The sequence below is a fragment of the Mixophyes fleayi genome, chromosome 2 (genome assembly GCF_038048845.1).
Source record: "Mixophyes fleayi isolate aMixFle1 chromosome 2, aMixFle1.hap1, whole genome shotgun sequence".
Taxonomy (NCBI): domain Eukaryota; kingdom Metazoa; phylum Chordata; class Amphibia; order Anura; family Limnodynastidae; genus Mixophyes; species Mixophyes fleayi.
Genome location: NC_134403.1, coordinates 8,102,206 through 8,117,129, shown reverse-complemented (window position 1 = coordinate 8,117,129; position 14,924 = coordinate 8,102,206). Strand labels below are relative to the sequence as shown.

Genomic DNA, 14,924 nt, shown 5'->3' with positions numbered 1-14,924 from the left:
TCCTCAATTTTTAACCCCTCTGACATGCTGCTTTCCCATTTTTTAACCCTCTGTGCCCCACTCATTTTTAACCCCTCTGACATGCTGCTTCCCCGTTTTTTAACCCCTCTGTGCTCCCCTCATTTTTTAACCCTCTGACATGCCTGCTTCCCCGTTTTTTAACCCCTCTGTGCTCCCCCTCATTTTTTAACCCTCTGACATGCTGCTTTCCCATTTTTTAACCCCTCTGTGCTCCCCCTCATTTTTTAACCCCTCTGACATGCTGCTTCCCGTTTTTAACCCCTTTGACATGCTGCTTTCCCGTTTTTTAACCCCTCTGTGCTCCCCCTAATTTTTTAACCCCTCTGACATGCTGCTTCCCCGTTTTAACCCCTCTGACATGCTGCTTCCCCGTTTTTAACCCCTTTGACATGCTGCTTTCCCCGTTTTTTAACCCCTCTGTGCTCCCCTAATTTTTTTAACCCCTCTGACATGCTGCTTCCCCGTTTTTAACCCCTCTGACATGCTGCTTTCCCCCGTTTTTAACCCCTTTGACATGCTGCTTTCCCGTTTTTTAACCCCTCTGTGCTCCCCCTTATTTTTTAACCCCTCTGTCATGCTGCCCCCCCGTTTTTTAACCCCTTTGTGCCCCCTCATTTTTTAACCCCTCTGTCATGCTGCCCCCCCCGTTTTTTAACCCCTTTGTGCTCCCCCTCATTTTTTACCCCTCTGTCATGCTGACCCCCCCCCCCCCCCGTTTTTTTAACCCCTCTGTGCCCCCCTCGTTTTCCTCCCTTCACTTACCTTTTCTCCTCTCTTGGTCTTCTCTGCTGCTCTGTGCTCCATTGCTCCAGACTGACTGAATGCTGGGCATGACATGATGACATCACACCCAGCATTCAGACAGTCTGAATAGAGCACAGAGCAGCAGAGAGGAGGGATGCCGGCTCCGCGATCAGGTGAGTATGTTTGTTTTTTTTTAAACTAGCCTGCTCCCCCCACCAACGACCGAGCCCCCCCCCCCCCCCCCCCCTGCCAAAAAAAAAAAAAAAAAAAAAAAGAAAAGGAAAAAAAACGTTTTGAAAAAAAATATTTGAAAATTAAAAAAAATCAGCAGCGCAAGGGCCCGGGCCGGGCCCCCCTGACATGCCGGGCCCGGGTAATTAGTACCCGCTCCCCCCCCCTCTCGGCGGCCCTGACCATCGGTAAGTATCACACTCACAGATATCTGGCCAATCAGTCGTATATCGTCTGATTGGCCGATAATCAGTGTAGTGTGTACCCAGATTTACAGAACTGTTGCTTTTCATCTAATACATCCCTTGGCCCCCTGCCGGGCTGACACTATGGTGTCTTGCTGATTACAAGCTGAGACAATGGGGACATACTCAGATTAATAAGGGGGCAAGGTCAAGATGACTGAATGGACACTCCCAGTATTAACCCTTACAAGCTTTTTCAGCCAGAACTAACTTTTAGCCGATCAGGTCTTCCTGTAGAGCAAACGAGGGGGGGGAGGGGGGGGGGGAATAAATGCAGCTACAGCCCCCTCCCCTGTATCCTGCAACTTGACCCCACCTGATCCTTACCCATAATCCACCTGTTTTCAGCATATGAACAAAAGATCAATGTATAACAGTATCATTGCAATATCAACAATATACATTTTTACAATGAGTAGTGAAAAGGTCACCTATACAGGCATGACTACAATGTCCCCTTATCTCCATGTAATGAGACACTGCATTTGGTGAGCTGGGGAACACTAACAGGGCTATAAAAGGTACATGTTGTTACACTCCACATTTTGTGAGAAACGAGGGGCAGGCTGGTTGAGGTGATATCAAACTCATTTCCCCACATAGGCACGTTCGGCGGCAGATAGGTGTTCAGAATGGGCACTCTGACCGGTCCACACTTTCATCAGTTTGTAGTACAGTAGCTCTTCTGTGAGTTGGACCAGATGGGTTAGCCTCCGCTCCCCACGTGCATCAATGAACCTTGGGCGTCCATGACTCTGTCGCCGGTTCACCGATTGGCCTTCCTTGGACCACTTTTGAGTGGATACTAACCACTGCATACCAGGAACACCCCACAAGACTGGACGTTTTGGAGTCTAGCCATCACAATTTGGCCCTTGTCAGAGTCGCTCAGATCCTTACACTTGTCCATTTTTCCTGCTTCCAACACATCAACGTTAAGAACTGACTGTTCACTGCTGCCTAATATATCCCACCCCTGACAGGTGTCATTGTAACAAGATAATCAGTGTTATTCACTTCACTTGTCAGTAGATTTTATGTTGTGACAGATTGGTGTATATACTGCTGAGTCTGTGACTGCACCTTTTAGTAATAGGAGGATACTGATCTGACGTTTCTGTTATTCTCATCTTTCCCAGGAGCCTTCCTCATCCCATATTCCATCATGCTCCTCTTCACGGGTCTTCCTCTCTTCCTCATGGAGCTGAGTTTGGGACAGTACGGAGCTGCAGGACCCATCACTGTGTGGAAAATGTTGCCCTATCCTGAAAGGTACATTCCAGTGATTAAGATACCCAGCTCTTGTCTCATCTGCTTCTCTGACTTCTCCTATACCAGTGGTTGGAGGTAGAGTCAAGTTGTATAATAACCAAAAATGCAGATGTAGGACGATGGGTGATTCTGCTGCCATCGCTTTACCAGTTTTTTTCTGCATAATATTAACAGTGAACATCAAACCACTGATACATTTTATTTGTTGTACCATATTGTTTGCTGTTGACTCATTGCAAAGATGTGAAGTTATGTGATGAAAACTGCAGTTTACACTGAACGAAAGATGACAATTCATTTTAAATGAATGAAACGGCAGCATCTGTGATCTGAGCAGAGGTAACTGTCAGTCACTTGCTGAAAAACACCTGTGGCTGAAAGCAGAGAACTGCAAGTGATTGACAGTTACCTCCCCTGGCCGCAGATGACTGCACTTTATAGTAAAATGAATGAACAAATTTAAAAGACAAGGCAGCCTTAAAGACCATCCGTGAGACCCCTGACCATTATACTATAACAGAAGAAGACACACACAATTTCAATATAAGTTTAATTGATTAAACTCGATCTAGAGGCAGAACTCTCCCAGCGGCTCAGTGGTCCCAATGTTTGTAGTATATTGGTTCGGTCCCAGACTCCAGCTCCCCTTACGCTGGTTCTCTACCTCTCCAGCTAAACTATCACAAATCCATGTCATGGAAGAGGGGGAGAAGACAGATTTTAAAATAATATGAACAGCTGAAAGTGTTTGTTAGACATTCCCTCTCAGAACAGTCATTTCCAGATTTATTTTCCTGCTTAAACAATGAAAGGAAATTGTATCATTTATAAGCTGGTCGTAGATCATAATGCACAGTACACCATGCTGCATACTCTCGTTCCTCTGATATGTGCAGTATGAATCTCTCACTGGGCCATCTGGTGGCAGAAAATACTATTACGGGGAATTTGAATATTACACTTATGGGTAGTAACGAGATTCAGTGTGTTTCTTTAAAGCTTCAGCGCATAGAAGACAAAATCACCCAGTGTCAGAGGACAAGTTGATGTGTACATCTGTATGTAACATGTATGTGACGTGTGCTACATCGGTATGTGACATGTGCTACATCTATATGTGACTTGTATGTGATGTGTGCTACATCTGTATGTGACATGTATGTGACACGTGCTACATCTGTATGTGACATGTGCTACATCTATATGTGACTTGTATGTGATGTGTGCTACATCTGTATGTGACGTGTGCTGCATCTGTATGTGACATGTATGTGACGTGTGCTACATCTGTATGTGACGTGTGCTACATGTGTATGTGACGTGTGCTACATCTGTATCTGACCTGTATGTGATGTGTGCTACATCTATTTGTGACTTCTGCTATATCTGTGTGTAACGTGTGCTACATGTGTATGTGACTTGTATGTGACGAGTGCTGCATCTGTATGTGATGTGTGTTACATGTGTATGTGACATGTATGTGACGTGTGATACATATGTATCTGACCCGTATGTGATGTGTGCCTACATCTATATGTGACTTCTGCTACATCTGTATGTGACATGTACGTGGTGTGTGCTACATCAGTATGTGACTTGTATGTGACTTGTGCTACATCTGTATGTGACTTGTATGTGGTGTGTGCTACATCTGTATGTGACTTGTATGTGGTGTGTGCTACATCAGTATGTGACTCGTATGTGACTGTGCTACATCTGTATGTGACCGTGCTATACTTGTATGTGACGTGCTACATCTGTATGTTACCTGTATGACATGTGTGCTACGTCTGTATGTGATCTGTATGTGATGTGTGATTCACATGTATGTAAAGAGATCTGGCTTGAGCCTCTTTCTTTACTGAAACAGTTGGAATGAGCAGGAATTGTCTGACGCTACCTGACCAGTTAGTGAGTAAAACTGGGGTGAGCTCATGAACAGACATATATATTATATATATATATAATCTATCATACATACATATATATAACATACATACATATATACATACATATATACGTACATACATACATGCACACAGTGCTATCTGTATAATCCTTCTGCTTCTCCCAGGTATCGGCATAGGGATGCTGCTGGTTTCTGCTCTGGTCTCTCTCTATTATAATGTTATTATAGCATGGACTTTCTACTACCTGGGCCAGTCGTTCCAGAGCCCCCTGCCCTGGTCCTGTGACGCCCCCCAGTATGCCCAGCTCTGCGCGGTAAGGTCACATGTTGGAATGTATGTAACTCTAGTGAATCATACATGTGTGATCCGGCTGACGTGTTGCATTATCTGTCTGTTTTGCAGAATGTCTCCAGCAACAGGTCCCACTTCAGTGCTTCTGAAGCTTTCTGGAAGTGAGTGAAGGATGCGGGAGCTGGTGACTCCTCTCTGTATAACATTCACTCTCTGTATAACACTCTCTGTGACTGTCTCTTTAATGAGCATTTCTCTGGTCGTACTCCCATATTTGGGGGTGTAATCATAGCATTCCCGTACTCTGCATGAGCGCTGAAATGTCTCTATTTATTTGAGCGTATATTACACCTGGAGAGGAAGAATGGGGGCGGAGCATGGTAAGTGGGGCTTGGAGGTACCCCGACACGCTTATTAGGCGGGCCTGTTGTAAAGACACATGCGGAGGATGAGACCCGCAGCACTAGCTAGTGGCTTCTCTTTGGCTGTTTGTGTATTGGCCCCCCTCCGGCTTGCTGTACACCATGTGGATATATTAGGTCAAGTTGTGGTCGTCTATGCGGATTTGTCATTTCAGTTTGGACTGTTGCAGGAATGAAGACTCCCATTAGATTTATAACGTGGTAATCGATGGATGTGGGGGGGTTTGTATGTACATATTATATGGAAAATATATGTTTTGTGTTTGTTAATAGCAGATAAGACAATATTCTCTCCTGTGTATATGACACCTCATTACATTATTATATTATGTATGAATAGGGGTAATGTGACTTTCACATTAATAAGTAACACTGTCAAACCGGATCTCGGTGCTCTCATCGGCACAGGCATAAACCATGTTTAAGTATGACTGACCTGAGACTAACACTCTCTCTGCCTGTTCCCTCTGTATACCGCGCTCTCCCGCCTGTTCCCTCTGTATAATGCGATCTGATGCCCCCCTCTGGTTGCAGTGAGAAGGTGCTGGGGGTCGTACACAGTTCTGGTCTCAGTGATCCTGGTCCAGTGCGCTGGCAACTGGCTTTGTGCTTGCTGATTGCCTGGATCATCATCTTCCTCTGCACGTTAAAAGGAATCCGCAGCTCTGGGAAGGTGAGGTGGTCACCTCCCATTATCCCTGTCACCCCCCCCCTCTTATTATCCCTGTCACCCCCCCCCTCTTATTATCCCTGTCACCCCCCCCTCTTATTATCCCTGTCACCCCCCCCCTCTCTTATCCCTGTCACCCCCCCTCTTATTATCCCTGCCACCCCCCCTTATTATCCCTGCCACCCCCCCCTTATTATCCCTGTCACCCCCCCCCTTATTATCCCTGTCACCCCCCCCCCCTTATTATCCCTGTCACCCCCCCCCTTATTATCCCTGTCACCCCCCCCTTATTATCCCTGTCACCCCCCGCTTATTATCCCTGTCACCCCCCGCTTATTATCCCTGTCACCCCCCCCTTATTATCCCTGTCACCCCCCCCCCCCTTATTATCCCTGTCACCCCCCCTTCTTATCCCTTTCATCCCCCCCTTCTTATCCCTGTCACGCCTCCCAATTATCTCTGCCACCCCCCTTATACCGTCATCTCTATTCTCCCCATCACCACCCTAACACCCTCTATATCCTGAACCCCTGTAACTTGCCCTGTGAAGTGAGCCCCCCTCTGTGTTCACAATGACCCCCGATCCTCTGAGACGTTGCTCAGTATATGTAACATCTGTCTGTCATTATTACAGAGATTTCACAGCTTTATTTTATCCCCCGATCTCCCCAGATTGTGTATGTTACGGCCACGTTTCCTTACGTCGTGCTCCTTGTGCTCATTATACGGGGGGCAACCCTGGAGGGGGTCTATAGACGGGGTGAGGTTCTACCTGACGGCCGACTGGGAGAGACTGACGAGTGCTCAGGTGATGGCTGCTGTATTTACCTTGTACTACATATTACATATAGTCCTCCATTACCCTATATATATCACTGTACATGTGGCATTATATTACCTTGTATAAAAATAATACATATAGTTCTCCATTACCCTATATAATATATAACATTATCATAACATTAATATAATTGGGTATTATACATATTTACCTTCCTCTCCCCGAAATTTCCAGGATGATCCCAAATGAAAAAGTAGGCACCATCCTGGTGGAGGAGGGGCTTAATAATGCGGTTGGCGTCATCGGCATCCCCCCCTTGCTATGCCATGCTAATAATAAACTCATTGTATAATATAATATATATCTGTCTTGTGACACAAGCACCCTTCTGATGACACACACACACAAAAACTTCTTGCTTATTCTTTGCACTTTTATTGTCAGAATGGCAATGCCGTTCACAATACAATATTCCACACTGTTTTTTAGCAACCCTGACACTAAGTTTAACAGAGACTAACTCCCTAGTGACCAGCCACCTTGTTCAGCATTGGTCATGGTGCATAATAGACAACTCGGGCATAAATACTTTACACACCGCCCCCCGCCACTGTATTTATCGATTGTTGCCTCCCTATGTTGCAGGTGTGGAATGATGCGGCGTCCCAGATATTCTACTCTCTGGGGATCGGCTTCGGAGGACTGTTGTCTATGGCCCTCCTATAATAAGTTTGATAACAATGTTATCAGGTGAGTGGTGATATGGTCCCTGTACCTGTGTGCAGGATGTGTGCCAGGCAGAAACATTATTCGAAAGAAAATGTAGCAGAGAGACCAGTGCTGTCCCAACTGGCAGTGCCACATGCTGAGGCCAGCAGCATGGTACAACACATGGCTGACGAGGGTGGAAGGATCTCAGTGAGCCATTCAGGGTCACATAGGATACAATGGATGAAATTCAGTTTCTGCAGTAATGAAGACGCCACCAGCGTTATCATTTTGAGACCTTTGTGTCTTTGCTACAGGAAATCGTGGTGGTTTAATTGGATGAATTAACAGGGCTTCCACTCCATTGGGTTCCACCCACCCGGATAGGAGGGGGGACATGGTGATGGGTCCATATGCATCTTACTGTGAGGCTGGACAAAGGCATGTGCACACGAGACATGGAGCTAGTGATCATGTGTATCATGGGAATGAGCTTGCAAGACTATGAACAGGACTACCCCATGATGGCACTGGGACTAGTGTATATGGGTCAGGCTATGTATGATGGTAATGGAACTAGTGTATATGGGGTCAGGCTATGTATGATGGCACTAGGACTAGTGTACATGGGTCAGGCTATGTATGATGGCACTGGGACTAGTGTACATGGGTCTGACTATGTATGATTGTAATGGAACTAGTGTACATGGGTCAGGCTATGTATGATGGCACTAGGACTAATGTACATGGGTCAGGCTATGTATGATGGCACTAGGGACTAGTGTATATGGGTCAGGCTATGTATGATGGCACTAGGGACTAGTGTACATTGGTCAGGCTATGTATGATTGTAATGGAACTAGTGTACATGGGTCAGGCTATGTATGATGGCACTAGGACTAGTGTACATGGGTCAGGCTATGTATGATGGCACTAGGACTAGTGTACATGGGTCAGGCTATGTATGATGGCACTAGACTAGTGTACATGGGTCAGGCTATGTATGATGGCACTGGGACTAGTGTACATGGGTCAGGCTATGTATGATGGTAATGGAACTAGTGTACATGGGGTCAGGCTATGTATGATGGTAATGGGGACTAGTGTACATGGGTCAGGCTATGTATGATGGCACTAGGACTAGTGTACATGGGTCAGGCTATGTATGATGGCACTAGGACTAGTGTACATGGGTCAGGCTATGTATGATGGCACTAGGACTAGTGTACATGGGTCAGGCTATGGTATGATGGCACTGGGGACTAGTGTACATGGGTCTGACTATGTATGATGGCACTGGGACTAGTGTATATGGGTCAGGCTATGTATGATGGCACTAGGACTAGTGTACATGGGTCAGGCTATGTATGATGGCACTGGACTAGTGTACATGGGTCAGGCTATGTATGATGGCACTGGGACTAGTGTACATGGGTCAGGCTATGTATGATGATAATGGAACTAGTGTATATGGGTCAGGCTATGTATGATGGTACTAGGACTAGTGTACATGGGTCAGGCTATGTATGATGGTTATGGAACTAGTGTATATGGGTCAGGCTATGTATGATGGCACTGGGACTAGTGTACATGGGTCAGGCTATGTATGATGGCACTAGACTAGTGTACATGGGTCAGGCTATGTATGATGGTTATGGAACTAGTGTATATGGGTCAGGCTATGTATGATGGCACTGGGACTAGTGTACATGGGTCAGGCTATGTATGATGGCACTAGGACTAGTGTATATGGGTCAGGCTATGTATGATGGCACTAGGAACTAGTGTATATGGGGTCAGGCTATGTATGATGATAATGGGACTAGTGTACATGGGTCAGGGCTATGTATGATGGTAATGGAACTAGTGTACATGGGTCAGGCTATGTATGATGGTAATGGGGACTAGTGTATATGGGTCAGGCTATGTATGATGGCACTAGGACTAGTGTACATGGGTCAGGCTATGTATGATGGCACTAGGACTAGTGTATATGGGTCAGGCTATGTATGATGATAATGGGACTAGTGTACATGGGTCAGGCTATGTATGATGGGTAATGGAACTAGTGTACATGGGTCAGGCTATGTATGATGGTAATGGGACTAGTGTACATGGGTCAGGCTATGTATGATGGCACTAGGACTAGTGTACATGGGTCAGGCTATGTATGATGGTTATGGAACTAGTGTATATGGGGTCAGGCTATGTATGATGGCACTGGGACTAGTGTACATGGGTCAGGCTATGTATGATGGCACTGGGACTAGTGTATATGGGTCAGGCTATGTATGATGGCACTGGGACTAGTGTACATGGGTCAGGCTATGTATGATGGCACTGGGACTAGTGTATATGGGTCAGGCTATGTATGATGGCACTGGGACTAGTGTACATGGGTCAGACTATGTATGATGGCACTAGGACTAGTGTACATGGGTCAGGCTATGTATGATGGTTATGGAACTAGTGTATATGGGTCAGGCTATGTATGATGATAATGGGACTAGTGTACATGGGTCAGGCTATGTATGATGATAATGGGACTAGTGTACATGGGTCAGGCTATGTATGATGGTAATTGAACTAGTGTATATGGGGTCAGGCTATGTATGATGGTAATGGGACTAGTGTACATGGGTCAGGCTATGTATGATGGCACCTGGGACTAGTGTACATGGGTCAGGCTATGTATGATGGCACTGGGACTAGTGTATATGGGTCAGGCTATGTATGATGGCACTGGGACTAGTGTACATGGGTCAGACTATGTATGATGGCACTAGGACTAGTGTACATGGGTCAGGCTATGTATGATGGTTATGGAACTAGTGTATATGGGTCAGGCTATGTATGATGATAATGGGACTAGTGTACATGGGTCAGGCTATGTATGATGGTAATTGAACTAGTGTATATGGGTCAGGCTATGTATGATGGTAATGGGACTAGTGTACATGGGTCAGGCTATGTATGATGGTAATTGAACTAGTGTATATGGGTCAGGCTATGTATGATGGTAATGGGACTAGTGTACATGGGTCAGGCTATGTATGATGGCACTAGGACTAGTGTACATGGGTCAGGCTATGTATGATGGTTATGGAACTAGTGTACATGGGTCAGGCTATGTATGATGGCACTAGGACTAGTGTACATGGGTCAGGCTATGTATGATGGCACTGGGACTAGTGTACATGGGTCAGGCTATGTATGATGGCACTGGGACTACTGTGCACGAAGCTGTTTTGCTTGTCACCATGTGGGTCCCGTCATAGTCCATACCCATACATGTGTACAATAACAAAATAACTGCAGAGAAAGAAATTGTTCTGTGCCAACGTCTCAATCCCACGGTGACTTACCACAGACAGTGCCACAGACAAATGTTTGGGCAGTCCTGTGGTATTATTTGTCCCTATGTTGCATACGTGCTCTGAGAATGTAAACCCCAAAAATAGGTTACTACACAGCCACAAATACGCCTGAGAATAAACAAAAGCCCAACACAGCCCAGGACAGACTAGATGGACCTGTGAGGACTTTTCTGCTGTTTCTGTGTATTTCTCGTGTTTTCTTCCCTGCAATGCAATGTTCAGTCTGTGATCTGTTGCAGTGATTCTGTTGCCGTGGCAGAGTTGCCGTGTGTCTCAGCCCTTTACCAACTGTCCATCTGTCCTGCAGGGACACACTGGTCATCGCCATCGGGAACTGCTGCACCAGCTTCTTTGCAGGATTTGCGATTTTCTCTGTGCTGGGTCACATGGCCTGGAAGAAGCAGGTTCCAGTGGGGGAGGTGGCAGATTCAGGTGAGTCCGTACAGTATATTAGGGAGCTAACAACTGGTAACATACCAGAGACTATTATTACTATTCTCAATGACTCTTGTTCTCCTGACGACGGTCTCAAAGCATGAAGGATTTGTCAACTAGGTCCAGCATCTTAGACACTAATTTGGATGAGACACTGTGACAAGATGGACTTACTTTGCCACCCGGTCTGTTGGGGGAAGGAGGATGAGGGAATGTTCTTCTTACACAGTCTATCTGGGTTTCTTTCTCACAGTCAGTAACCCGCCGTTATTGATCACTCTTACTTGTGTCACCTTCCCACCAGACATTCGTGGACTGCGAATGCCAACTGCGCAATAGTTGTAGTAGAATCTCGCTGCCACCACTAGGCTCCTTTGCCGTGCCTAGAACCGCTAACTTCTAGGTAGCTGGTATAGCTGCTGCAGAGCTGTGGGCTGGCTGATATCTCCTGACCGCTTACTATGGACCAAGGCTGCTGGGTAGAGGGCAGAGAGTTGACACAGAGATGTTGGGTTCAACACAGGACAGCTGGGGAATGTATTAGAGTGTAAGCTCTTATCTGTTGATCACAGGATACAGCAGGCAATAGGCGTCTGGCAGAATCTTCAAGCATGTTTCTTTGCTCAAGGACCATTAAAACTGGTTGGAAGTACTAGTGATCATCCAGAAGTACAGATGGTATAAAATACAAGTACCCCAGTTAAAATACAAAATACAGCTCTTATGTACAGTCTTGCCACACATATTGGCAGAGGGTAACCCAGCCCCCTTCCTAGCTGGCACCACAAAGTCTGAGATATTACATCAGATATTTAGCATCAGGATGTATATATTCTCTAATCTTGGATTTAACAAAATTTACATCAATCTGTGATTTTCTAATCTACATCAGTGCACAGTGCCACTAATCGAAATAAATTTAAATAATGTTATTTATTTAAGTCATCCAGCCACAGTCACAAGTCTAAGTGATGTACATAATAGGTTTATATGCTGTATACTATTAGAGTCATCTGAATATTGCAGAACATTGGCAGCATTCAGATAACTCCATTTTCTCTTGATAGGTCCCGGATTAGCATTTGTTGCCTACCCAGAAGCCCTTGCTCTTCTGCCTGGCTCACCCTTCTGGTCTGTCCTGTTTTTTCTGATGCTCTTCACCCTGGGAGTGGACACTCTGGTAAGTAGACTCACTGAGTGCACCCTAAGAATTTCAACCAGAGGAAAGAGCTTTATAAACTGTGAAAAGCTCAAATTTCTTATAATCTTTAATCTGAATAAATATAATTTGATTATATGCTTAGTTTTTCATCTATCTGTAAATCATGGCTCACCGGCTGTTTGACCATGGGCCATATTTGTGTGTATGTATGTATGTATGTATGTATGTATGTATGTATATATATTAGTGTGACTCTAACTCCAACCTCTGTCTACCCAATAAGTTCGGAAACATGGAGGGGATCGTAACGGCCATATTGGATGAGATTCCATATCTCAAGGAATGGAAGCGGAAGACAATGTTTCTGGGAGCTCTGTGTTTTTTGTTCTACCTGTTGGGGCTGCTGTTAATCACTGAGGTGAGACCCCAAGACCCAAGGGCAGATTGGGAACTTAAAGTGGCCCTGGAAAAAGTGTCCTTATGTGGGCGGGACCAAATCAAATGAGGGTGGGGTCAACACCTAAGTAGGCGGGACTGTCCTGCTCTCTCCTACCTGTTCTTGTCACTTTTACCACCTGTGGCTGCTGGTGTCTTTAGATCAGTTGCTGCTTGTCTGGATCCTGGAATGTTGGAGGCCCTATTTGGAAGAAAAATGGGTACATGAAATTTAGAAAACTCCAACCAGCTCTGGCATTAAATCAATAGCAACCACATTTAATAAGTAGGCTTCCTTCCGGCCTCAACATTAAAATAACAGTACTCACATTTGATAAATGGATCTATTTCCCTCCAACCAACCCTGACATTAAATTAATAGTATTCCCATTTAATAAATAAATCCATTTCTCTCCCTCCAAACAGCCCCAGCAATAAATTAATAGCATTTACATTTAATATAACCATTTCCCACAACCATCCCCAGCATTAATAATTAATATTCACATTTAATAAATACCCCTCCTGCCCAAACTCACCCCCACATTCAATTACCAGCCCCAAACCACCCCAGCATTAAATTAAAGGTTCCGTCACCCCATCTAAATTTAATAGGCCCCAGAATTAAATTAAATAGCCCACCAATAGATGAAATTGCCCCATCATCACATCACAAATAAAATAGCACCCATTAATTAATTAGCCCCCAACTAAACATCACCATTAAATGAATAGCCTACCTCCTATCCATGTACTCTTAAGACACCCCTCTCCCTTCCCTCATATCACACATTATATTTCAAGAACTCCCCATTCCCTCACATATTATAGCAACATACCCCCACTGTCCTTCACACATTATAGCAGCACACCCATAGTTTTGTACATGCAGCCTTCCCCTCCCTATAGCTTTGTATGCGCAGCCTCGCACACTCTATAGTTTTTCTATGTGCTGCACCCCTCCCTATAGCTTAGTGCTTAGTATATGTGGTCCCCCCTCCTATAGCTTAGTGCTTAGTATATGCAGTCCCCCTCTCCCTATAGCTTAGTATATGCAGTCCCCCCTCCTATAACTTAGTGCTTAGTATATGCAGCCCCCCTCCCTATAGCTTAGTATATGCATTCCCCCTCTTCCTACAGCTTAGTATATGCAGCCCACCTCCTATAGCTTAGTATATGCAGTCCCCCCTCCTATAGCTTAGTGCTTCGTATATGCAGTCCACCCCTCCCTATAGCTTTGGACTACAGCCCCCTCACTTACCTATAGCTGCCCTTCTGCAGCATTGCTCTTCGCTGCTCAGACAGGTTGTGAAGTGAGCACTTCCTGTCTGAGGCCAATCGGTAACAGGCAGCCTCACGATTGGCTGCCTGCTGCTGCCACTGACCACCAATGTTTTGATCGCCCACGCGCCGGATGAAAAAAAATAATAATAATAACAAAACAAAAAAGTGACACTGGAGGCGGCCTCATTAGGCTACCGGCCTACCAAGAAACTTCCCGGTAAGGCCTATGGCCAATCCGCCCCTGCTAAGACCATAAACTGAGGGAAACTTCTGGGGTGCTGCTAATCACTGAGGTGGGACTCCGAGACCGTAGACTGGAGTAACTGATGGTGCTGCCATTAATCACTGAGTTGAGACCCCAAGAATATGAACGAGCAGTATAGGGACTGGGGTAACTGGTGGGGCTGCTACTAGTCACTGAGGTGATACCCCGAGACCATGAATTGGGGGGCTTGGGGTGTGTGATGGGACACATGGGACCCTAATAGACTCTGTACTGTAATGAGGTGCTCTCTCTCTCCGCAGGGTGGGATTTACTGGTTCACCCTGATAGATTCATACAGCACCAGCTTTGGACTAATCATTATCACTCTCTTCATGTGTCTTGGTATAGCCTTCTTCTATGGTGAGTACCTAACCCTGCAGGCGCATACTGGACATACATAGTGGTCTCTAATGTAACCAAGAGATATACAATGGGAACGGGTTTAGATGGAGATGGTGGGTATGTTACCTTCCAGGAACCCCTCAGAAGACAACCTATAGGTGGGAAGATGGAAGGCTTGTTATAGTAGGGGCAGGAGCAGCCCTAGATTACTGCCTGGGGCGCGCTGCTGTCTGCCCCACCACATGTACCAGGGACAAAGCAGGATGTCTAGAGAGGGATTTACAAATGCTTGAGAAAAAATACAATTTGATGCAATAAGTCTGTCATGG

General features: G+C 45.5%; 1 pseudogene; it reads left to right on the top strand.

Annotated features, from left to right (window-relative positions):
* Nucleotides 1–14,924, top strand: part of LOC142140660 (sodium-dependent proline transporter-like) — a 37,248-nt pseudogene that overhangs the window by 17,951 nt on the left and 4,373 nt on the right.